General features: G+C 33.1%; 1 long non-coding RNA gene across 1 annotated transcript in view; it reads right to left on the bottom strand.

Moving 5' to 3' along the window:
- The window catches only part of LOC116421856, a 30918-nt gene extending 7805 nt beyond the window's left edge, over positions 1-23113 (bottom strand). The window contains exon 1 of the long non-coding RNA XR_004232428.1: positions 22922-23113. This is a non-coding gene — a long non-coding RNA (uncharacterized LOC116421856). The remainder of the gene's footprint in view (positions 1-22921) is intronic.
- Between the last annotated feature and the right edge of the window lie 2577 nt (positions 23114-25690).

The raw sequence follows: 25690 nt of genomic DNA, 5'->3' as shown, positions 1-25690 counted from the left end.
ACCTATCTTCTCTCTGTGGGTCTATATATAGGTCTATATATACATATATAGGTTATATGTATATGTGTGTATAAATATATATATGTAGATAGATATAGATATGGAGAGGGGAGGAGAAAGAGAAAAAGAGACACAGAGACAGGGAGAAAGAGAAAGAGAGAGAAAGAAAGAGAAAAGGAGAGAGAGAGAGAGAGAGAGAGAGAGAGAGAGAGAAGGAAAGAGAGAGAAAGAGAGAATTTTTTATTATTTTTTATTATTATTTATTTTATTTTTATTATTTTTTATTATTGCTTTTTATTGACAGAACATATGCATGGGTAACTTTTGCAACACTGTCACTCACACTCACTTCTGTTCCAACTTTTCCCTTCCTCCCTCCAACCTCTTCCCTGGATGGTAGGCAGTCTCATACATGTTAAACATGTTAAAGTATATCTTAGATACAATATATGTGTTCAGATTTGTACAGTTCTCTTGTTGCAGAGAAATTATTTCTAATATCTGTTGTTAGAATACTTTCAAAGACTTCTGAATATTCATCCAAAATAGAGGAAATCTCATCTGGGTTCCAATTTTTTTAAAGCCTTGGTTATGATTACTAAAAGGACCAAATTATTTTGGGGATAGATATTTTAATAGTTTACTGATTTTCTTTTCTTCTCTTTTTTTTTTTAAGGTTCCAATGTCCATGCAGATATAGTGTATATATTTGCAATGATATTTGCTGGTAGATATAAACTATGGCCCTTTCAAGTATCACTGATATTTGATTGTTCTAAGTATTGGCTTTCTGACAGGGTTTGGAATGAAGCCATTTTTATTAATTTAGTTATTTTTGCTGATATAAAAGGCCGTCTATCATGTTAATGATGTATCGGTCTGCGGTCCCAACGAACAATAATTACAGAATGTTCCTAATAGTAAATCATTTGTCACCATCACAGCTCACTACAACAACCTTTTGTTGAGGAGTAGAAGACATTATCTGAATAGCAATACACCTTTATGCTCAGCAATTAAGTAGTCCTGGCATAGGGAATATTTATACAAATTCATGATGGATACCATTTCAGTTATGAAAATTTTTCTGTGTGTGCTATGTGCACTCTGAATTTCTGACTTTGTTTTAACTTTTTGAATGGCGAATGGAATATCCTAGTTCCTTAAGCAAATCAGTTCAGGAGAAAATGACCAGAAAATGTTGATTAAAGTACTTAAAAAAAACTCTAACAACTTTTCTTGGCTATTTCTTCACTTTCTGATTTTGGCAAGGATTGAATTCTGAAAAGTAAAAATGTCTTTTTCTAAGTCATTAAAAAGAGGCTTGGCAAACATAAAATTTCAGAACCCAAGAGTCATTAGAATAAAATTTGAAATCCCAGTTATCTCATCCACTGGTAAATATTCACAAGTGGGGCATTTATTTAGAAGTAACCAGAAATCAGACATGCGTTACATAAGTGTTGCCACAATTTGCAAAAGAGTACACTCAATTCATATACATTCCTCATTTGTCCTGGACAGCCTGCCTCAGTCTATCTCCTTTCTCAAGAGCACCACTATAATATTTATTGTAATTAAACCACTCAATGCATTCATAACAGTACTATACAAACTTAATAAATTCAATATTAACTTTTCAGATTTTGTGAACACTTAAAAAACATTTTAACTGAATTTTGTACATTGTGATAGAAAGCACATTTGACTTGGGAATCAAAAGAAATGGATTCAAGGTCTAACTTCATAAGTTGCTAGCTGTACATATTAAAAAAGCTAGTTAAATTCTGTGAGCATCAGTTTCTTTCACCATAAAATGGGTTGATAAAACTTGTACTAGCTACCTATCAGGATTATTATTGAGGAAGTACTTCATAAACCTTAATGTATCGGTTAAGTGTGAATTATTTTATTGTGAAGTGAAAGAAATGAGAGGATTTACATAAGCAGATACTAAAAATGGTTGTGATTTAAACCCAGTTAGTTCAGATCTGTCAATGTCAATTAAAGTGAAAAACTTAAGGTTATGCTACTGGTACTAGAAGTAATCCTAGATAGTTATAGAGTGGAAAGGGCTATACAGTGTGAAGTGTTAGCTTATACTTCCCACTTCCCTTCAATTAATTTTTTAAAGCCACAAATATGTCTCTGGTATTTCTGTTATTTCTCAAAAATATATGTGTTAAGGCAACAATTAGGATTAATCACAACTTGTTAAACACCTCTTTTCCTCTGCCACCTCACCCCCAAATAAGAACACAAATTGTAACACTTAACATAATGTCAAGAATTCATTTTAGTTATGGTAGCCAATAAGTCCAATGGGATCCCCACACTTGTATGTTAAGTGTCAAACATAAAATAGTTGTAAAATAGGCCAATAAAACGCATGTTGCTGTACATTTCTCAGTCACTAGTGAAGTCAAGAGGAAATCTAGAGAGTGCAAAAATTAAAATGGATTATTAGGGTAACATCAAGGTGGAAAGAAGAGTACAGGTATGCTTAGTGTCAGGACCATATGAATACTTCCTGTCATGTCTTTTCTAGGCCTGTGCACAGAATCTCTAGTTACACCTCTGATAAACAGAAGTAAAACACATCAGGATCCTTGATGTAATGCGGCTCTTCCAAAGGAGAGAAAGTCCCTTTAAAAAAAATTCAAATGGCTTTCCCCACCTCTACCCTCTGTCCCCTACCCCTGTGCTCTGTCCAAAAGAAAAATCCCTCAGCCGCAATGGTTGTTTTTTATTAAATTCTCCTCAATAAAAAGCTCAGGCAGGATTTATTAGGTACTCAGGGTGGACGTTTAGTATTTCGCCAGTTATTAAGTGAAAATCAATAGAAAGCAAAGAAAATGGAAGTCACTGCACTGTTAGCGCACTGTTGTCGCCCAGATATTATGTCGGCTGTCTTGTAGATTCATGACAGACGAAAGAGGCCGGGAGAGAACTTTCTGCTTACATTGCAGGAGCCAAAGTGGGGTTATTCATTAGAGCAGGCAGCTGGCCAGATGGATTTCCAGTTCAGTTTTACCATTTATCTTTAAAACGCCTGTATCGAGTGAGAAAGAACACTGATATTATGTGATATCAATGGCAGGTTTATGTATCTAAATCAGGATTTATTGTTATTTTGTTCCGAAGACCTTTTTTTCTCAAGAAATACCATTTCACTGGAAGAAAATAATAGCTAAAACCTTGTCAAAGATAACCTTTCATGTTGTTCGTGCACCACTGGCTGTAAAACAAATAGGACCCAGTGTATAAATAGTTTTAACCACATCCTTACAAATCATTTCTTCTGAGTCTGTTCCCCTGTTTGAATTTTTTTTTTTAGTGTTCCAAACATGATTTTTGGTCATTAGTTGTTGTTTTTTTTCTACCAGTAATTTAACTATAAATAATGTCAGCATTTGTTTTAATTGCTGCTTAAAAGCTTTAGCAGTTTGATGTCTTGCTTTGGAACATCATAGTTATATTGGGAAAAGCCATTTAAAAGCTAAGATTTTAATCCATGCTGCCAACTCTGAAGAGACTTTAGAATAAAAACCATAAGCATTATTTGAACTTGCTCTCCAAAAAAACTTTTCTGAAAGCAGAACTATGGCTTCTTGATTTGACCATCAAATAAACCTTTTTCAACTGCTCCCAATGAAATAGAAGTTCTTCAAGGGCAGTTTTTGTTTCATTTTTGTCCTTGTATCACTAGTACTTAACACAGAACATTGAAAGAAGATTCTTTAAAGCCTTTTGCCTGATTGAATTGAATTATCTTTTTCTCAAACAATTGGACAATAGATTTAAAAAAAAATATCAATTAGTCATGGAGCCAAGTAGATGAAGTGGCTGAAATTTTCAAATGTTCCCCAATACATGAAATGAATTCTGTTTTCTTCCTATTCACACTTCTTTGCATTTATGTTTGTTTCAGAAGAAATTTTAGATTTATTTTTTAAAATTCATTGGTAATTATATGAAATACATCTTTAAATTATTTAAATTATAAATATTGTTAGCGCAGAGATTTCTTCATCTATCTAGTTTTAGTGTCTTTTCATTTATGAGAGATAGAAGGCAAAATTAGTTTAACATTCATAATTGGTCAACAAAAGTCAAACTTTCCACTTTGATTCAATAGTTTAAATCTATTGTATAAGAAGTCTCTAAACTTCATACAAAGAAATAATTCAGACTTGATGTAATAATTATTTTTCATATAATTTTCTTGGGTGTAAAATGTTGGAGTAGTGATGATGTCACATTATATAGAATGAGAAAAATGCAAATTGAGTAAATTTAATGAAATAACATTACTTATAAAAACATGAAGATACCCCATACTCATGAATTCTAAAACTAATAAAAATATAGAAACTCTATGATTTTAATCTTTACCTGAAATCTCATTTGGAAAATGTCTGAGAGTCATTGCTCTATAACAGAGTGCTTGAGGAAAAATAATTTAACATTTAAAAAATTTTAAATAATATCTTTATTATCAAAATATATGCAAAGATAGTTTTCAACATTCACCTTTGCAAAACATTGTGTTCCAAATTTCCCCCCTCCCTTTCACTACCTCCCTAGAAAGTTAGCAATCCAGTAAATGGTAAACATGTAAAAATTTTTCTATACTTATTTCCACATTTTCATGCTGCACAAGACAAATCAGACCAAAAAGGAAATAAAATTAAGAAAACAAAAAGCAAGCAAACAACAACAAAAAAAAATGAAAATGCTATGTTGTGATCTGCACTCAGTCCCCACAGTCCTCTTTCTGGGTGCAAATGGCTTTTTTCATTACAAGTCCATTGGAATTGGCCTGAATCACATCAAAGTTGATCATCATATAATCTTGTTGTGGTTGTGTACAATGTTCTCCTAGTTCTGCTCATTTAATTTAGCATCAGTTCATGTAAGTCTCTCCATGCCTCTCTGTATTCATCCTGTTGTTCATTTCTTACAGAACAATAATATTCCATAACATTCATATACCACAATTTATTCAGCCATTCTCCAACTTATGGGCATCCATTCAGTTTCCAGTTTCTAGCCACTATGAAAAGGACTGCCACAAACATTTTTGCACATTCGGGTCCCGTTCCCTTCTTTAAGATTTTTTTGGGATATAAGCCCAGTAGAAATACTGCTGGTTCAAAGGGTACACACAGTTTGATAGCCCAGTAAGCCTAGTTCCAAATTGCTCTTCAGAATGAATTGGATCAGTTCACAACTCCACCAACAATGTATTAGTGTCCCAGTTTTCCCATATCTCCTCCAAAATTTAATGTCAACATTTGTAAAGCTCCTACTAAGTGCCAGGTATTCTGCTTAGCTCTGGACATACAAAGGCCAAAAAGGAAAATCTAATTGGAGAAGTAATACACAAAAGAAAGCTGAAAAAGGAGGAGGGGCAAAAAGGAAACATACCCACTAGAAAGGCATAATGAAGAAATCCAAAGAAGCATAACTAGGTGGGAAATAAAAAGAAGACTAACCTGGATCTCCTCCTTAAATGAGAGATTTCTGCTCTGCCCACTAATCCCAGGGGCTTCAAAAGATCAGAGAGTATTGATGAGATGTGAGTTCTAGCTCATGTGATTTTTCAGAATGAATTTTCCAGATGAGTATTGATGGAGAAATCTAAGAGTACCACTGGGTGGGAAGTATGAGAGAAGGTAGTAAAGATAGAAGAGAAGTTTCATGAAGAATTTAACCCATTTTTAATATATTTTATCCATTTTTTTCTTTTTCATGGAAATCTCTATAGGGAACTCAGAGTGTATTTACTATAATAAGAAGCTTGGATTATATCTTGAATGCTTTACATACAGGCATATTTTATTTTTTTTATTTTTTTTTTAAAAAGAAATTTACATGGAAGTCAGCCATTAAAATGGTTGGATTTTTAAACTTATAAATGGTAATTAAGCAGCTAGATAGAGTAGTGAATAGAATACTGAATATGAAGTTAGGAAATTTTGATTTCAAATTCCTCCCCAGGTATTTACTAGATTTACTGTGATCCTGAGCAAATTATATGACACCTGCCTGACTCAATTTTCTCATATATACAATCTACCTTTCAGAATTGGTTGTGAGAATTAAATGAGACAATATATTATAGCTCTTTTTGTAAACCTTCAAACATTCTATAAATCCTAGTTATTTTTATCACTAATAATTCTCTTCTTTACTGTGAAATTATCTCAATTTCCTATCTTGAAGTGAACTAGTAATTCTATTTTCTGTCTGTGGAAGAAATCATAACTGTATCCAAAATGACAGAAATAATCCCCAAATAAAAGCTTGAAAGAGACTCTTTCATTTCTCTGTCCCTTCAGAAGAACCATTTGCACTACTTAGAGCATATTAAGATTAAATTTCATATGTTGATCTGACCAGTTTATGGTACAATGCAATTGGTTTCACTCTGTTCAAACTAATTATTCTTGGTGGGAAAATGTCCACTTGCCAGTGATGTTTGATCATGCTAATATTATTGAGAAGATGAAATATGGCATAATGGATATGCCAGCTTCGAGATCAATAGGATTTGAGTTCAAGGTCAGCTTGTGACATATTCCAGGACATGTGACAGTGGCTTAACCTCTCAGGACTCTGGGGAACACTCTAAGACTATGTTCCATGGCAACTGTTGATCTACATTGGCAGAGGGTATACCCTTGCTCGGAATTCCCTACACAATTGAAATCACAGGTGCAATCCAAAAACAAAAGAAAAAAATTGCTAAAATGTAGAAAAAAACTTTCCATGAAATTTTGGTTTTACTGAGCATTCTACTTAGCCAAAATTTCATAGTGAAATAACTCTGTCTTTAAAAGTGCCTCTCAACAATTAGTTGATTTTGGTTTCCTTAATGCATGAGAGTCCCCACAAAATTGATTTAGCAAGAGCAGTGGTAAGGAGTATGCATTGCCAAGCTGGCAAAAACAACCAGATCAGCTAGATTTCAGTCTGCATTCGTGGCTATGCAGACATATCATGGTTTTGATCTGTTCATAAAGAAAAGCCTAGTCAAAATCCATCATATATTAACAGTGTTTCATTGGGCTAGGGAATAACTTCTCTCCTAGCTTATTTACCAAATGAAGGAAAACTATATTCCAAAAAATTCAAAATAATTACACAAGAAAATTATCTTGTATTTTATTTACTCATATTGCCTTTCTTTGTTGATGATATCAACTTTGTAACTGCACAGTCTGTTTTTCTTGCTCTGCCCCTCTGTTTCTCCATCTTTTTTTTATCATTCCCTGTCTCTCTCTTTCACAGCTGTTGAGCAATGGGCGTGGTGCATTTACCAGCAGCAAGTCACATGTATTCTATTACATAAGTAAATATATGAACTTACATAGTGTGTATATATATATATATATATATATATATATATATATATAGTAAATATAAATACTGTCTATCTAGCATCTGTTCCTCAAAAACTTGTGATAATTTTAAGAATATTTATAAACAAGAATGGCCTAGTATCCAGAGGAGGGAATACAGAATTGTTAATGTTCTCTATTTACTACCATATAAGGATTAGTTGAAAGAATTGAGAATGTTTCACTCACAGAAGACTTAGTGGGTATCTTCAAGTATTTGAAGAGCTATTACTTAAAAAAAGCATTAGACTCTTAGGCCTTTGGGTCTGGAATGGGGAAGAAACAAAAGTAATGGGGAGAATTGGAAAGGAAGAAAGACTAAGCACCATTTATGAAAATCTCTCAAATAAGTACAGCCATTAAAAAGTAGAATGGGTTGTGGGAAAAGGTGTGTTTTCCCCTTCATTAGAGATTTTTAAGCAAAGGCTAAACAACCACTGTCAGACATGGGTCAAGTTAAATGACCACTGGGGAACCTCCTAACTCTAAAATATTATAACTTTGTGAGAATTGAAAGTTATACAGTGCTTTAAAGTATTTGAAACTCTTTATAAATTATTCTCAAGAGCCTGTAGGCAACTTTAAGGATTTTCATTTTACAGAAGAGGAAATTGAAAGTTAAAGAGGTTGTTCCTTACCCATAGACTCCTAAGTGAGAATTAATTATCAGCAAGATTTGAACTTGACTACCTTTCTGTATGTCCATTTCCCTATGTAGTGTTGGACAGATTAAAATTGTATAAAAGTCCATCAAAATATAAAATTGTGGCATAATCTTAATTCATTAAAAGCATATTGCTATTACATAATTGCTATTATGGCTAATTTTAATATATCTGATTAGAGGAATGGCATACAGAACATAGTCAGCATAATAATAATTAACATAATTAACACAATAAATAAACATTTATTAGACATTTACTATGTTCCATGTATTCATACTTACAAGCTCACATATTGGTTCAAATAATCATCATGTTTTGGAATTTTTTTGAAGTTTTTGCTTTATAACAGTAAAAAGGACTTTTTTGTAATTTAAAAATGAGCTGAACTATTTTCATTTAAAAATAAATTTAATCTAATTTTTCATTTTAAAATTATGTTTATTTCACTTCTATCCCCAGCTAAATTCTCCCTTTGAAATAACAACAACCACAACAAGAATTTAATCAAAAACAACCAAACCACTGACTATATCAAATCAGATCCCTTGCTCCTCTACTAGGAGGAGGTGTGTTCCATTCAGTTATCTGTACTCTGTTCTCCAAAATCATTTTCGGTCATGTAAGTTCAACTTCTTTTTAATGGTCTTTTAAAATAATTTCATTATAATTTTCACTCTTAATTTTTAAAAAATTTAATTCTGCATTAATTCATAAAATTCCATGTTCATCTCAATTCTTCATAGTCATTTCATAGTGCCCATTAGTGCTCCATTTGTACAACACAGTTTGCTTATCTATTCTATAGATAATACTAATATTATGACAATAGTTAGCATTATACAGTGATTTAAGGTTTACAGAATTTTATGGTGATTCTGTTATTTGGGCATGTCCACCTCTTCATGACCCCCAGACCCAAAGTAGAACAGGTGCTTCTATTCTCCACTATCTCACAAAATCTGCCCAAGGTCATATTTATTGCTTCCATGCTACAATCTATCCAGCTCATTCTCAGCTGTCCCCTCCTCCTTTTGCCTTCAATTTGTCCAATATCAGAATCTTTTCCATTGAATCCTATCTTATTATTTGGCTGTGATAGTTAAGCTTCATCTGTGGTATTTGATTTTCCAATGAATAATATGAATAAATTTCTTGAAATATTGACTGATTTTACATTTTTGCCATCCAAAGAATTCTCAGAAGTATTGTGCCACAATTCAAAATTTTGATTCTGTGATGCTCACTTTTCTTTATAAAGCAACTTCCATAGTCATTCATGGCTGCTGAGCTTTGACTTATTCTCACCACAATCCTGGGCAGGATATGCTCTCCACAGATGAGGAAACTGGGGTAAATAGAGGTACCTGAGGTAAATAAAAGTAAAATGAATTGCCTAGGGTCATACAACTAGTAAGCGTCTGAGGCAAAATTTGAATCCAGATATTCCAGACTCTATGTCTAATATTCTATTTGCTGTGCTACCTTGAGGGACACTCATAGCACTTAGCCAATGCGTAGCACTTAATAAAGTCGTAATTATTGATTGTTATAATTAAAGTGCTGCTGCTACGAATATTTGATATTTACTGATCCTTACTGGGTTTTGTTTGTTTTTTATATTCTTTTGGGTATAAGCCCAGAAACAGTATTACTGAGTCAAAAATTATGAGCAGTTTTAGTTATTTTTCTTCAAACAATTTTCAAAGTACTGTTTAATGCCTGCTTGTTTGAAACAAGCATGGCTCCTTGCTCACTTCTTTTCTATGTTTTCCCTCACACACATACATTTCATTTACCATAGAACTTCTGGGAACCTGAACTATCTTCCCTTGCCATTACAAGTGATGGGATTGAATTCTGTAATAAACCAAAACTCAAGTGGTGAGAGATGTGCCTCCTGAGCCTGACTTCACAAATGCTTCCTTTCATCTTACATTTAAGCATCTCTTGCCTCCTTTTCTCACTCAACTTTAAAAGAGAACTGGTCCTGGACCAGAGAAATCTATTGCAATATGTTGACAGCCTGGAGCTGTTGAACAGAGTTCTCCATGTCAAACTAGCGTAGATAAAAGATGGCACTTTTCCAACTGAAGAACAATACGTATAAGTTCTCCCATTTATTCTATCTTCCACCTCTCCATCCCCTCCCCTACATACACATCGGCCACTTTAACTCAGCAGTTCCCTCACTGAGAACATTAAAAACAAAAACAAAAACAAAAAAAAAAAAAAACAAAAAAAACTAATACCTGATCTGATTAGATCAAGTCTCTTATTTGGACAAGAATTGTTAATAAAATCACACTTCCTTAAAAAAAGAAGAAGAAAAAGAAGAAGTAGAAGAATGGAATGTAAATGTTGCACTAATTTAATTACACTGTGCCAGTGTAAGACACTAATGTAAATATTCTGGTGAGTAGGCCTAAGACACTTGAAGTAATTACTTAAGGGCTCCCTCTCAAAGAATCCCCCCCCCACCTTTTTATTAAATGCCTTTTAACATTAGCACTTTCTTCCTGACAAATTAAATGAAATTTCATTACTCTCCCTGACTTAATGGCATGAGACTGCCTGCTGTGAGTGCGAGTTAACCCTCTCTGGACAGATAGCAAGCTAAAACTTTACATTAAGTCCAAATGTCACTCTGCTAAATGACTAGAGAAAAGCAAAGTTCTCTAAGATGCCTTTATTACTTTTCTACTCTGTCTTAGCAGCAGCTGCCAGCACCACACCAGAATCATGCAAAGCTTTAAAGTATAAATATTCCTGTAATAGTTATTGAGGGAGAAAAAGTATTAAGAACTCACTTCAATATGTAGTCATTATTAAGACTTCCAGATATCAATAAAAGCTTCTGCAAAATGCAGTTTTCTAAATATAAGCAACAGATATTTCAAGTCACTTTGTCATGGGTATTGAAAGCAAAATAAAAAGACAATAGTAGGGTGAGTGGGCTGGTACTATTTGGCTTTTCAAACACTTATTGGTTCTTGAATCAATTCTCTAGAACGAATTGATGACATTCTCTCAAATGATTAGCTGACTAGCATCTTTTTCTATACAGGCTTGTATAAAGATTGCAGAAATCCTTAGATTTCTGCATGTTTGATTTATTTCAGCAAATTGAGTAAGAATTATTTGCCTCTAAATAACTTTTCTTAAAAATTCTTCCACATTTTGGGAAAAAAAAAACCTTGTTCTTGTGAAAAATGCCAGGTTGAGATCTCTGGAATAAAAATAACATGAACAGCAGAAAAAGAATTTCTCTTACTGCATCAGTGATGTTCTTGATTTAGCTTCATTGTGGATACTTCTCAGCAGAATGCAGTTTTTTATCAGGGATCTTACCTAAAAACAGATTTGCAGTTTTCCTTCACCTCACCAACTCTAAGTTTCATTTCAAATATCATTGTCATCCTTTGTTTATGCAGAAGTTTTCCCCTCCTCCTTTTTATTGCCTGCCCACTGTTTAATATTACCCATTCCCTTACACATTCCCCTACTTTTTCTCTGTGTGGAGCTTGCTGATATGAGATCAGAGATTTTTTTTTTCCCTTTGGCTAATCTGTTTTTGCCTTCTTTACTTTCTTTTCTCCCCAACAAAGAATGCTAACATACACAGCCAACAATATATGATTTCTTTTTAGCTCTTTGTTCTCTGATACAGTGTTCTTTTGGTCGCAAAAAGCTATTTTTCCTTCTAAGATTTTGCCCCATTTGTTTCTGTGTCATCAGTGACATGGGACTTTCTGATTCTATACTCTATCTTACCACGGGGATGTCCTTGCTAAGACCCCAAGACATATGAAAGAAAAATAAGCAACTCAAAAGTTCAAAAGAAACATAGTGGGTTACAGATTTTTCCCCCTTTTGGTTATTATCAAGTATATGTCATTTTAGAAATAAATATGTCAGTGTTTTGAAAAAGGCAAAGACTTTCATTTATTTTGGTACAACTATCAGATTTTAAGAAGCTGGGTCATTTGTTCTCCTCTTGTGAGGTCCAGGTAAAAGTTCACTCATTCCATGGCTGGTTGCTTCTGACAAACAAAATTCAAGGGCCCCAAATAAGTATTTTATCTAAAAAATGTGAATCATCCCAAAACAAACATTTAAAAAAGCACAACTGCCAGATTCCACAAGTAAAAGAGTTTGAGATTGAGACAGCTCAGATCTCCCTGGGGAATAATGGGTAAAGTTTGGCCAGCTGCCCCTTAAGGTCTTCAGGGACCCTCAATCCAATTGTACTGAGTTAGCGGATGTGAATTTCAAGGTTACACCTGGGTGTTCAAGGGCAGGGCCAAGTGTAATCGGCACTTAGATCATAGATTAATCTTATTTGCCATCTATTAGGTTTGATTCCTGCTTTCCTCTCTCCCTCCCTAAAGCCAGGATTATTGTGATAGTTTAAGATAATGGATTCTAACGGAAGAAAGGTCAGGCAGGCATGGAGATTTGGAACCTTAAGATAATATGATTAATCTAAAAGCTTCTTTCTAAAAGGGGAGGGCCACACTTTTCTATGTCTAATTGAGAGAAGGAAATATAGAGAAAGACTCAGAATTAACAAAAGGAAAAGTGAGTGTATAGGTGCCCAGTCCTTGTCAACAACTTTAATTCATTATCGTTGTCAGGTTGATCTTTCATTAGTTTTCAAGCTAATATAATGAATTATCTCCTGTCCTAAAAGTGATAATACTTTATTGGCCACCAATAGAAGAATCTTTCACTAAAAGATAATTATTCATTACCAAGTTTCATACTTTATGTTGCCAAATGATTTATAAAATAGCTATGCATAACCACATGCATATACTTGCTATGGATAATATGTCCATATATGTAGTATACATATACATGTTTATACATGTGTATGTATTAATTCACATGGATATATGTGTATGCATTTACATTTAGGTAAATGCTGTATCCTTTAAGATTAAAATTCAAAGCTCATGAAAAATGTGCATCTTATCTGATTATAGTAGCTCATTTGAAGATGTAGATGATTTAGATGTTACTAAATACATATTTGTAGAATTAATTCAATTCAACAAGCACTTATTAGACACCTACTATATGTAAGACACTTCAATAAACACTGAAGATACAAAGATAAAAATGAAAGACAGAATAAAGTTATTTGGCAGTTATCATGTACCACCAATGGTTTAAGCTGACTAGAAAGGATAAAATTAAACTTGGTTCCCTGACAAGGTAGTTATAACCTAGATAGAAATGTGTTTCACTGTTACTTTATTTCTCCATCCTGTCATAGGGTCACTTAGCTTGCTAAGTGAACATTTGACAGTTCTATTTCACAATTTATATTAATGCCTATATTTTTACATTGTTTACACTTTAATCCATTGCTACTTTTTAAAGGTTAATTACACTTTATGGGAATGTTAACATATTTGCCACACTATTTATATTGATATTTTTAAGACTATAGAACTATTTTCATCATTCAACATAAATTATTCATTCCTTCTGCTGAAAAGCAAATTATATTCTTCAGTACTATTTGTTTTTCCTTTAATTCCAAAAACACAGGACAAGTACTGATCTCTCTTGCATAGCACTCCCTTTCCATATGTGTCAGATTTGTGGCCTTCAGAACAATGTCAGACTTTTAATTTGTAATTTCATTAATAGTTTCTTTCTGTTAACAAATGGAACTCCCTTGGCTTACTTACAAGAATGGAAGCACAGATGTGTTCTTTTCCTGACTATGATGACAGAACAGAACAGGAGATTGTTCCTAGACATTCAGGAATTGTAGCAAGTGTTGCTACTGTGACTGAGGAGTAATGTAATTAGAATTTGAGATAGGACTGATTAGTTCAACCAGTAACAATACACACTCATCTTCATTCCAGGCTCTTCTCAGGACTTTGAACAGTTTTAAAGTTGTATAAAATCATTAGCACTGAATCAGAATCATGTGGTCTGACTTAAAAACTAATTTCAAGTTTGTTGGAATTATATGTACTCAAATTTTGCAAACATAAGCATTAAAAAAATTCCACAAAGTTACAGTGATGATGCTTGTAAAAATCTCATAAAAATTAGGCACCCTAGCTTTCTTTTAACTATTCTGTCCTGTACTGCTCAATCCTTCCTCCCTTTCCAAGTTAGTACCAAGAAATCTTTAAGCTTACTGGCTAACAATTGGAAAATTTTAAAAATCATTGATTTAAAAAATCATCATCATCATCATTGCTTTTTTATAGCACTTATATAGAATGTTTTAAAATCTACTCAAGCTAAAATGTTTATATCTGGAGTCTCATTACAAAAAAAAAAGGTTTTTTTTTTTTCCTTTCCTGATACTCTTTTGGAAAATCAGTAGTAAAACAAACATTTTGGTTAATAACTTGTCAAAATATGCAGATTCTAATAGTGCCAGTTTTTAGAGTTACTCCCAAATAATAAAATACAAATGTTATTAAATTATATGAGAAATTCATTTCTAGAGATTCTTGGTTTTTTATCTCAATGTATGAAGTCTAATGAGAGATAGATTCAAATTTCACTATTTATCCAGGTTCTTTCCCAAAATAATGGCCAAAAAAGCCTATTTTTAAAATAGTATCTCTGAAAACAAAATATCTTAAGGACTTTTATTGTACCAGACAGTTTTGCCACAGTTTTACCTTTATATTTTCAGATACATTTCTGTTTTTTCTCCTTCCTCAGAATTAGTTGTTGGCATTCTCCAGACTCTTTACATCTAAGCACTGCTTAATATATGATGTGTTTATTCATCCTAGTCACAGGGCATATCATTCTCAAATGACTGACAAGAGCTCTAAAATGAAGAGAGCCCAAAGTGTGCTCTAATAGTTATGGGAAGCATTTCTAGTCAAACATTAAGCAAATTAATGTGAGCCCCTACTGCACCTTTAATCTGGAAATGTCATAAAGTAATAAGCAGAGTGACCCTGGCAATGTCTAGGGCTGGATTTCAATAGATTTATATCTTAAAGGTACATTACCCCTTTCCAAATGCTACTCTTCCTCAAAGTTTCTGTGTGTCACTTTGATTATTATTTGATTGTTCCTTAATATTGCTTGAAAATACTCATTAATAATTTGACTCAGTCATTATCTGCCTCTCCACTACAATGCATATAATGAAATTCTGATTGTTAAAATGTTAAGGAATATGCTTACATGTAATGTATTTCCACTTTTCTTTTGGGGGTGGAGAATATGGGGACATATAAAATGGTTTCATACTAATAACAGTTAATTTTGCATTTTTACATTATTATTAAAACAGTGTTATGGGAAAATGGTGGAGTAGGGCAAGTGCTAGTATGACCTCTCCCAAAATTCCTTTCCAAATAACTTAAAAAAAATACCTCAAATTATATTCTAGAATGGCACAGTCAACAAAAGATCAGAGTGAGACATTTTTCTAGCACAAGCCATATTAGGAGGGAAAAAATGAAATCTGTGACACAGGAATGGAAGCTGGCCTGGAGCCCACAAAAATGAAACATCAGCAGTGGGACTAGGTGAGGCTACCAGTAGCTCTTTTGGGAGCTCTCAAGACAAAGACCTGTAAGAAGTCTGTTAACTGGTTAGAAGAACATTACAGGGTCCCATTTGCTAGTATTGGAAATAAATCCATAGTTTGACCCACTTCTGGGTCATAGTTTCAGGGGTGCAGAATACTTGTGTTCAAGAGGAAGTAAAATCCCTGAGGAGTAATATAATTTTTGATCACATGGGATCAGGGACTATGTTCTGAGCAAAGAGGAATCCTAAGGTGAAGAATTGATTGTAATCATAAGGGATTCAAATTTTTAAAAAGAAAGAAATTTCCTCAATAATTCAAATTGTCACATTTTGACTTTAAAAATGTTTTTTATTTGTAAAAAAAAAAGGTAGCTATATCAATAAGAAAAAAGAAAATGAAGGAATAAAAATAAGCATTGAGGAAACAAAGCTATTATTGTTTGCAGATGATATGATAGTATACTTAGAAAACTCTAGAGAATTAACTAAAAACTAGTTTAAATAGTGAACAACTTTAGCAAAGTTGCAAGAAATAAAATAAACCCACATCAAACACCATTATTTCATATACTACCAACAAAATACAGCAACAAAAGATAGATAATTGCTTGCAATACTTGGAAACCTATCTGTCATGACAAATCCAGAGACTATATGAAGATAATTAAAAGCACTTTTTCACATAAATAAAGATCTAAACAACTGGAAAATATTAATTCTTCATGGGTAAGTATAATAAAAAATAACATTTCTACCTGTTAATTTACTTAATATCATACTAACCAAACTACTAAAGCCTCATTTTATAGAGGCAGAAAAAATAATAGCAAAATTCATCTGGAAGGAAAAAAAAAGGTATTAAGATAATCAATTTAAAATGCAAATGAACATAATCTAGTAGTTCCAAATTTCAAGCTATATTATAAAATGGTAAATATAAATATAAACCTGTACTGGCTAAGAAATACATATGTGAATCTGTGGAATATATTAAGTATTCTCGATGGATAAGGGAAGAGTTTAAGACAAAACATGAGACAGAAAAGATCATGGGAAGAAAAGATAATTTTGACTACATAAAATTAATTTTTTATGCAAACAAAACAAATGCAGCTAAATTTAGTAGGAACACAGGAAACTAAGAAAACATTTTGCAGCATTTCACTTAAAAGCATCAATTCTAAATACATAAGGAAGTGAGCAAAATTTATAAAAATAAGAACCATTCCTCATTTATTAGTGGTCAAAGGATACAATCAGGCAGTTTTCAAAAGAATATATCAAAGTTATCAATAGTGACTTAAAAATTCTTTAAATCACTCACTAAAGATTAGAGGAATGCAAAATAAAAGACTTGTGATGTGTTACCTAACACCTATCATTTTGGCTAACATGACAGGAAAAGAAAATGACAAATGCTAGTGAGGATGAGGAAAAATTGGGATACTAATGCACTGTTAATGGAATTTTGAAGTAGTCCAACCACTGTGGACAACAACTTGGAACTATACTCACAGATCTATGAAACTGTGACCACCATTTGATCCAGCAGTTTTACTATTATGCCTATATACCCAAGAGATTAAATAAAAGGAAAAAAAGAGCTATTTGTACAAAAAATATTTATAGCAACTCCTTTTGTGGTTGGAATTAGAAATTGAGAGATACTCAATTGGGGAATGGCTAAATAAGTTTGGTGCATGATTGTAGTGGAATACTATTGTTCTCTAAGAAAGCACACAATGAAGTAATAGAGTAAGGTTGATCAATGTTGAAAAATTGAAAGAAAAAACTACTCTGATCGAAATAAAGTTTGGCTTCAATCACTTCAGTTGTATATGATTCTTCGTGACTTAATTTGGGATTTTCTTAGGAAAGATACTAGAGTGGTTTGTCATTTCCTTCTCTAGCTCATTTTAAGATGAGGAAACCAAGGCAGATAGCATTAAGTAACTTGTTTAGGGTCACAAGGCTAGCAAGTGATGACATATTTGAACTCAATAAAATGAATCTTTCTGACTCAAAACTCAGCATTCTTATCCACTGCATCACCCAGTTGCCCATCATGACAATGATCCAAGACAGTGCCAAAGGACCCATAATGAAAAGTGCTATCCAGCCCCAGAAAGAAAACTGATAAACTCTGAATTCTAATTGAAGTGTGTGTATATATATGTAAACTTTTGTTTCTGTTCTCTCATTTTTCCTTGTGTTTTTTTAACAACATGGATAATATGAAAATATGTTTTGCATGATTTCACATGTATAATTGATACCAGATTGCTTGTCTTCTCAAAGGATTAAAAGGAAAGAATTTGGAACTGAAAATTTAAAATAATTAGTATTGTCTTTTGAATATAATTGGGAAATATTTAACAAAATAAAATTTAAACACTGCATCATATTATCACAGAAAATGTTTAGTAAATGATACAAAGGAATGGCTTTCTTCTCTATACCAGGAAAAATGATAGTAACTGCAACTACACCAAAACTTACCACATCTCGAAATATCACTTGTACTCTGTACCTAAAAACATCAAATGACCAAATTACAAAGTCTTTTACTGTTTTATTTTTTAACATCAATGGACATAGTATGTCATTTCGATGTGAATACCTTTGATCATAAACTTATTTTAGCCAATTTCATCAACCATCCTCGCTTTTGACATTGATACCTTTACAAATAATATATCTACGTAACTAGCTATCACTATATATGGTCCTTAAAAAAAGTCACACATATCTTTTGGTTCTGTATCCTGGAACCAACACAAAAAATGTAAGCACAGGGAATTTAGTTGGGAATACCAATACATACAACTACATGTATACAAATGTATACATAATAAATACATATTTAGATATTTAAACATATCTGCACATATATATCTAAACTTTTGTTTGTAGCCTGAAATACAACAATAACACTAACAATAAAGAAAAAGGAAAAGGATATGTTGGTACAAAAATATTTAAAGCACTTCTTTTTTGTAGTGGCAAGGATTTGGAAATTAAGGGGATGTCTGAAATAATTATTCATATCATGTGATTAGAGTCATTTTGGGAATAAATTGCATTGTCATTTTTTTTTAGTAAAAAAAGGCAATGTCCTTTTTAATATAAAGAAAGTATGATTTCCAAACACAGATGATTTTGAATAGGAAAACAGGAGATATACAACCTATACTCTAATTGTTTTATTTTTTACAGTTATTTGTCCCCCTGCAACAGAGACAAAAAAGAGAGGTCATAGTTTCTAAATAAATATTCTCATATGTAGACAAAAGATAAGACTTTGAAGATTCATAGAGAACTATGGCTACACCTGAGTCTTGATTGATTTAGAATTTTGCTATTTATATAACCTGTATTGGTTTTTAGAGGGGAGGTCTATTTTTTAAAATGGTTCAAGAAGGTGATCTTTGTTAGCATTAAAACATATTCTTCAATTTATCTGGGGATGTTTTATGATGTAAAGGATGGCACTTGTATTTTTAAAAAATTATTTTTTAAATTTAAATATTTATTATTTATTTTAATACACTTTTCTTTTAAATTTTGATTTTCAAATTTTCTTCTTCCTCCTACCCTGTCCCTACATTGAAAAAGCAAACAATATATCAAGTATACAAGTGAAATCATACAAAACATAATTCTATATTATCAATATAACAAAACAAACAAATAATGCCAAAGAAAACACAAAGTCAGAAAATTATGTTTCATTTTACACCTGAGTTCATCAATTCTCTTGCCAGAGAGGATAGCATTTTTTTTATCATGAGTCCTTCTGGAATTGTCTTGGATAACTCTATTGATCAGATATTGATCAGATTTTACAGTTTTACAGATCATCATTACAACATTGCTATTACAAAAAAATCCAAAGAAACAAGCAAAAAACATTGCTGTTACTGATCACAATGATCTCTTGGTTCTCACCTTACATTGCATCAGTCATATAGGTTTTGCCAGGTTTTTGCTATAGGTTTACCCCCTAAAACAACCCCCCATCATTTCTTAAAGCACAATAGTACTCCATATTAATAATATTCAATCTATCTTATTCAATCATTTCCCCAACTGATGAACATCCCCTTAATTTCCAAATCCTTGCCACTACAAAAAAGAAGTGCTTTAAATATTTTTGTACCAACATATCCTTTTCCTTTTTCTTTATTGTTAGTGTTATTGTTGGATCAAAGGGTATGCCCAGTTTGATAGCCTTTAGAATATAGTTCCAGATTACTTTCCAGAACCATTCTGGAGGTTCACTACTTCACTAACAGTTTCTTAATGTATCTGTTTTCATTGATGTGCTCCAGGGTGTGTAACTTCTAATAGCTGTGAGGTGATATATCAGAATTTTTACAATTTTCCTTTCTCTAACCAAGAGTGATTTAGAACATTTTATCATATAATATCATATAATATACATAGCTTTTTCTTCTTCTGAAAAAGGCTTGTTCACGTGCTTCAAGTATTTATCAACAGAGGAATGAATGTTTTCTTTTAAAAACATTTTGCTCAATTAAGATAACTCTGAGATACCACTATATGCCTGTCAGATTGGCTAGAATGACAAGGAAAGATAATGCAGAATATTGGGGGGGGGACATGGGAAAACAGGGACACTAATACATTGTTGGTGGAATTGTGAATACATCCAGCCATTCTGGAGAACAATCTGGTGTGGTGTTCTCTTCTTTTGTATAATATATGATGGTTCTCTGGGAGAGCAGGTTTCTTGGGGAGGTTTTCTGGAGGCAGCCTTAGTTTCAGTTCAGAGTAATAATCACCCTAAATGCAGCCAGCTGTTAAAATCCAAACTTATTTTCTCTTTCCAAGTCTTGTCTCTTTCCTTGGGCCTGGTTATTAGCTTTCTTAGAGGCCTCTCTCCCTCCTTGGTTCTAAGAGCTCTTGCAGCTTGTCTTTTTCCTCTGCCAGCTTCTGCCTCTAGCTCAACTCCGACTTGTGGCTTCTCAATCTCCAAATGATGCTCCCCTCTCAATCTTTTCAACTGAACTCTCCTGATTGAGCTCAGCTGTTTTTATGCTCTTTTAGAAGTGTAAACTCAAAGGTTGACTCCTCCTCTGAGAGTGGGATTATGGGAGGTGTGAATTTGGATATCTCATACTGAATCCTGAAATCTCCCAAGTGTGTGAAGTAATGTGTGAGCTAATGTGTGAACTCTCAAAGGTATTAACTTAAGCATTGTTTCTATCAATACTAGTGACTTAACACTTTGTAAGGATTTACTCTGATGTGTGAACCAGAAAGTATCTTCTCAATTCCATTGAGTTAACACTAGGATTCTAACAATTTGGAACTATGCTCAAAAAGTTATTAAACTGCATACCCTTTGATCCAGTAGTGTTACTATTGGGCTTATATCCCAAAGAGATCTTAAAGAAGGGAAAGGGACCTGTATGTACAAGAATGTTTGTGGTAGCCCTTTTTGTAGTGGCCAGAAACTGGAAACTGAATGGATGCCCATCAGTTGGAGAATGGCTGAATAAATTGTGGTATATGAATATTATGGAATATTATTGTTCGGTAAAAAATGACCGACAGGATGATTTCAGAAAGGCCTGGAGAGACTTACATGAACTGATGTTGAGTGAAATGAGCAGGACCAGGAGATCATTATGTACTTCAACAACAATACTGTATGATGATCAATACTAATGGATGTGGCCATCTTCAGCAATAAGATGAACTAAACCAGCTCCAATGGAACAGGAATGAATTGAACCAGCTACACCCAGCGAAAGAACTCTGGGAGATGACTAAGAACCATTACATAGAATTCCCAATCCCTCTATTTTTGTCCACCTTCATTTTTTAATCTCCTTCACAGTCTAATTGTACACTATTTCAGAGTCTGATTCTTTTTGTACAGCAAAATAACTGTTTGGACATGTATACTTATTTTGTATTTAATTTATACTTTAACATATTTAACATGTATTGGTCAACCTGCCATCTGGGGGAAGTGAGGAGCAAAGGAGGGGAAAAATTGGAACAAAAGGTTTGGCAATTGTCAATGTTATAAAACTACCCATGCATATAACTTCTAAATAAAAAGCTATAATAAAAAATAAATAAAAAAAAATTTTGCTCATTTCTCTATATATTTGAGAAAAAAAGGACTTTATCAGAGAAAATTGCTGTAAAATTTTTGATATTAACCTTATTTTAAATGTAGTTTCCCTGATTATCTCTTTCAATTAGGTGCAATTTTGCTTTTCCTTTTTCTGAGATTATGAATGCCACCCTGCTCTCTTCACTTCAGGTGAAGAATAATAGATTCTGCTCCAGCCCTTCATGTCAACTCTGTATATGTTTATCTTTTCCTTATGTGTCTCTTAAACACAATATATTGTTGTATTCTAAAATATTTCTAAAATATTCTATTAGCTCATTTCATTCACACTCACTGTTATAATGATTAACTTATTATTTCCCTCTATCCCATTTTTTCTGTTTATCTTTCTCTAAGTCTTGTCCAGTCTCAAGAATTTGTCTTATCTCTGACCACCTCCCCCAATCTAAATCTGTCTTTCCCCTTATGAGCTCTTCCCCCATATCTATCTCTTTCTCCTCCTATCTTCATTTTGGACAAAATAGATTTCTATATTCAACTGATGTGTGGATAGATAGATATTTATTCACATACCTCCCCCCATACACAGAGAGATTCCTTCTTTTAAGCAATTCTGTTGAGAGTGAGGTTTAAACATTGCCCTCAATAACTCACCCTCGTTTTTCTGTCCACTTTCTTGTGCACATATTTTATGTAAGAAAAACGTTCCCAATCAACATCTCCCTTCCCCCTCTTCCTAATACATCCCTCTTTCTTACCTATATATTATTTTTGTGGAGATCATCCCAATATAATTGACTTACCTTCATGCCATTTATGTAGACTCCTAACTTTTAACTTCTTAATAATGATAAAATCTTTAGGAGATATTTGGATCATCTTTGCTTATAGGAATATAAAGTTAAACTGTCCTAATTTCCTTATGATTACTCTTTTCTATTTGTCTTTTATATGTTTTTCTTGAGTCTTGTGTTTGAATGTCAGATTTTCTATCCCACTCTGCTATTTTTAATTAGGAATATTTAGAAATCCTTTATTTTTAATAAATATCACATTATTATCTTTTTCTGAGTCTATGCCTTAGTTTATGCCTTCTCTGGCATATTAGTGGCTTTTTATAGTCAAGTTCTTTTTTTAAATGTGTTTGCTTATTTTCCCAACTTATATTTTCATTTCAAGCTTTGTTACAATTATGCTTTCCTTACCTGACATTGGGGACACTGTGTGAAATTTCAGGCATTTTTTAAATCTGCTTTCTTAATTCTGGAGGTCTTTTTGGTGTTTCCAAGAAAGTGTTATTCTGGGGGACATCAAGTTACTGCTCTCCTGGTCTTTATCTAGGAAGGGAACTTGATCTGCTGTAACCACAAATACTACTGCTCTTCTTGGGTCTGGAACTGTGATCACCATCACTACTCTATTGTGACCAATCATAAGTTCTGGACCTCACAGCTGCTTATGGACAAAAGACTCACCAATCAGCACCAGCTGTACTCAATTAAGTTTTTCTGACCAGTTGTCTGACCCCCTTACCATCTTAAGTCTAACAGCTTCTGAAGAAGCTGCTGCTTCTGTCTTGGCTACTGCCAAGGTCCACTGCTGATGCTGTTGCTGTCATTCTAAGTTTTCATACACTCCAGTGTTATAGACCTCTCCTGGATACCTCCCAGGTTATCTTAGGCTGGAAAAATGCTTTCCTCTGAGCTTTTCTTGGCTGCACTACTCAAAATTTTGATTTGAGATTTTATTTTAAAGTTGTTTGGAGAGGAATATTGGGAGATATCAGATCCTAGTTTGTCCTCTTCCCTACTTCTACTTTTAAAAAAATCATCTCCCTTATTCTTTTGTCACACTATCTAGATTTATATATATATATACACATATATATATATATATACATATATTCTCTTTTTTTCTCTTTCAACATAGTTTTGTATACAAACTTATGAAGAATAAGGTTACAAAAATTGAAAAATACATATGTAATTTTTTTCTTTAAAAATTCATGCTAAATAACTTACTAAAACATGTTCCCAAGAACATTATCCAGTTCATTTCTATCTTTGACTTATAGAATGATAGATTTAGAGCTGAAAATGTAATTTAAAGCCTCTATTTTTTCAGATGTGGAAACTAAGTTTTAAGGGTGGTTATAGAGGTAAGAGAGTAGAAATGAAAATTGAATTCAGTACATATTAACGATAACATTTATGATGATCAACTATGATACATTTCTTCTCAGCAATATAGTGATTCAAGACAACTCCAAAAGACTCATGTAGAAAATGCTATCCACATCCAGAAGAAAAAAAACTATGACGTCTGAATCAAAGCATAATATTTCCACTTTTTTATCTTTCTCATGGCTTTCCTATAATGTCCAGGCTAGCTTTCTGGAAGTCCTCCAGACAGCAAGATAGTCACCTTGAGGATGGACAGGAATAGAGTCTAAAATCTTTATTGTCTCCTTCACAGTCTGTCTCCTTCACAGTCTATGTCTGTCACAATCTGACCCAGTCTCAGTCTGTCACAGTCTTCTCCAGCAGTCTGACAGTTTCAGTCTGATTCTGTCCCCACATCTCTCAGCCCTTAAATACCCTATTATAATTACATCATTACAGCATACTGAGTATGTGCCAACTGTAGAACTATTACATCACCATTCTAAGTACTAAGTATATGTAAACTAAAGAATCATTATCTCATCAATTCCACTGAGTTAATACCTTGTTGTAAAATTCTTGTTTCAAGTATACTTCTCCAGAGTTCTGGCCCTCTACACTTTACCTCTTTGTTTTGATACTTCTTTCACAATGTGATGAATGAGGAAATATGATTAACATGCTTGTATGTCTATAATCTATATTAGATTGCTTGCATTAGAGAGGGGGTAAAAAAGTTAGGGAGAAAAATTGGAACTCAAAAATCTTATAAAAATGAATGATGAAACTATCTTCACATGCATTTTGGGAAAAAATACAATTATATGAGAAAAAAAGAAATTTTAATTCATATCATCCAAATTGAAATCCAGTATATGTTTCACTGCACCAAAGTTAATAGAAAACTCCTGCTATACTGAATTATTATATAAAATTTTATATTTAGATTCATTTATTAGCTTTTTAATTAAAAAAAAAAAACCTAGAACAGTTTGGCTTCCCAGCTGGTTATGTTGGTACAATATTTATCTTCTTCATTTCAGGGTGAATTTATACATTTCCATGTATCAAGAACATTCAAATTCTTAACAAGAACCTGGCCTAACAGACCATGTGTTATAAATTCTATTTTTGCTATATGTTTCTATTTCTAAAAAAGAAAATCCTTTTTGATATGTGCATGATAGAAAGTTTTTGAGAGGACAAAAAATGTAAAAGAGTCTCATTTTTTCACTCCTAACACAGTTCATTTGGACCTAAAAAGTTTAGAAACTATAGAAGGAGGCTTCTGGTACCAAAATAGAAGAGGGAGGAAGTAATCCCAAATTCCTCTTCAAACAACTAGAAAACCACCTCAGAACTGATCTAAAAGTAGTGATGCAACTTATCAGCTTGGCAGGAAATGTCTTCTCACTGGAGTAGGAGGAGAATGAGGTAGCAGCAGCAGCCTCTTAACAGGGGACCTATAGCAGTATTCCAAGCCTAGGGCAATCCACTAGGAAGCCCCTGCCCTCTTGCACACTAGCTGACTCTTAGGCAAGTGAACAGTCTGTATACCATTGCAAATTATCACCACAGTGATCCCAACTCCAATACAAGCCACCAGAAAGGCTCTGACTCCATTGTTTCTGTAGTAAAGCTTTGAGTAGGGGTTGGCTAATAATGTGACAGCACCCCTGTAGCCTACCAGGAGGATGACCCTGTTTCCATAGCAAATTATCATCAATCCAGCTTCACCCCTTAGGCAGATCAACAACAAAATTATACCTCCATAGCTTACTAGCAGGGAGGTTATATTATACATAGCAATAC

The sequence above is a fragment of the Sarcophilus harrisii genome, chromosome 2 (genome assembly GCF_902635505.1).
Source record: "Sarcophilus harrisii chromosome 2, mSarHar1.11, whole genome shotgun sequence".
NCBI lineage: Eukaryota > Metazoa > Chordata > Mammalia > Dasyuromorphia > Dasyuridae > Sarcophilus > Sarcophilus harrisii.
This window is presented reverse-complemented; position numbering and strand designations above follow the sequence as displayed.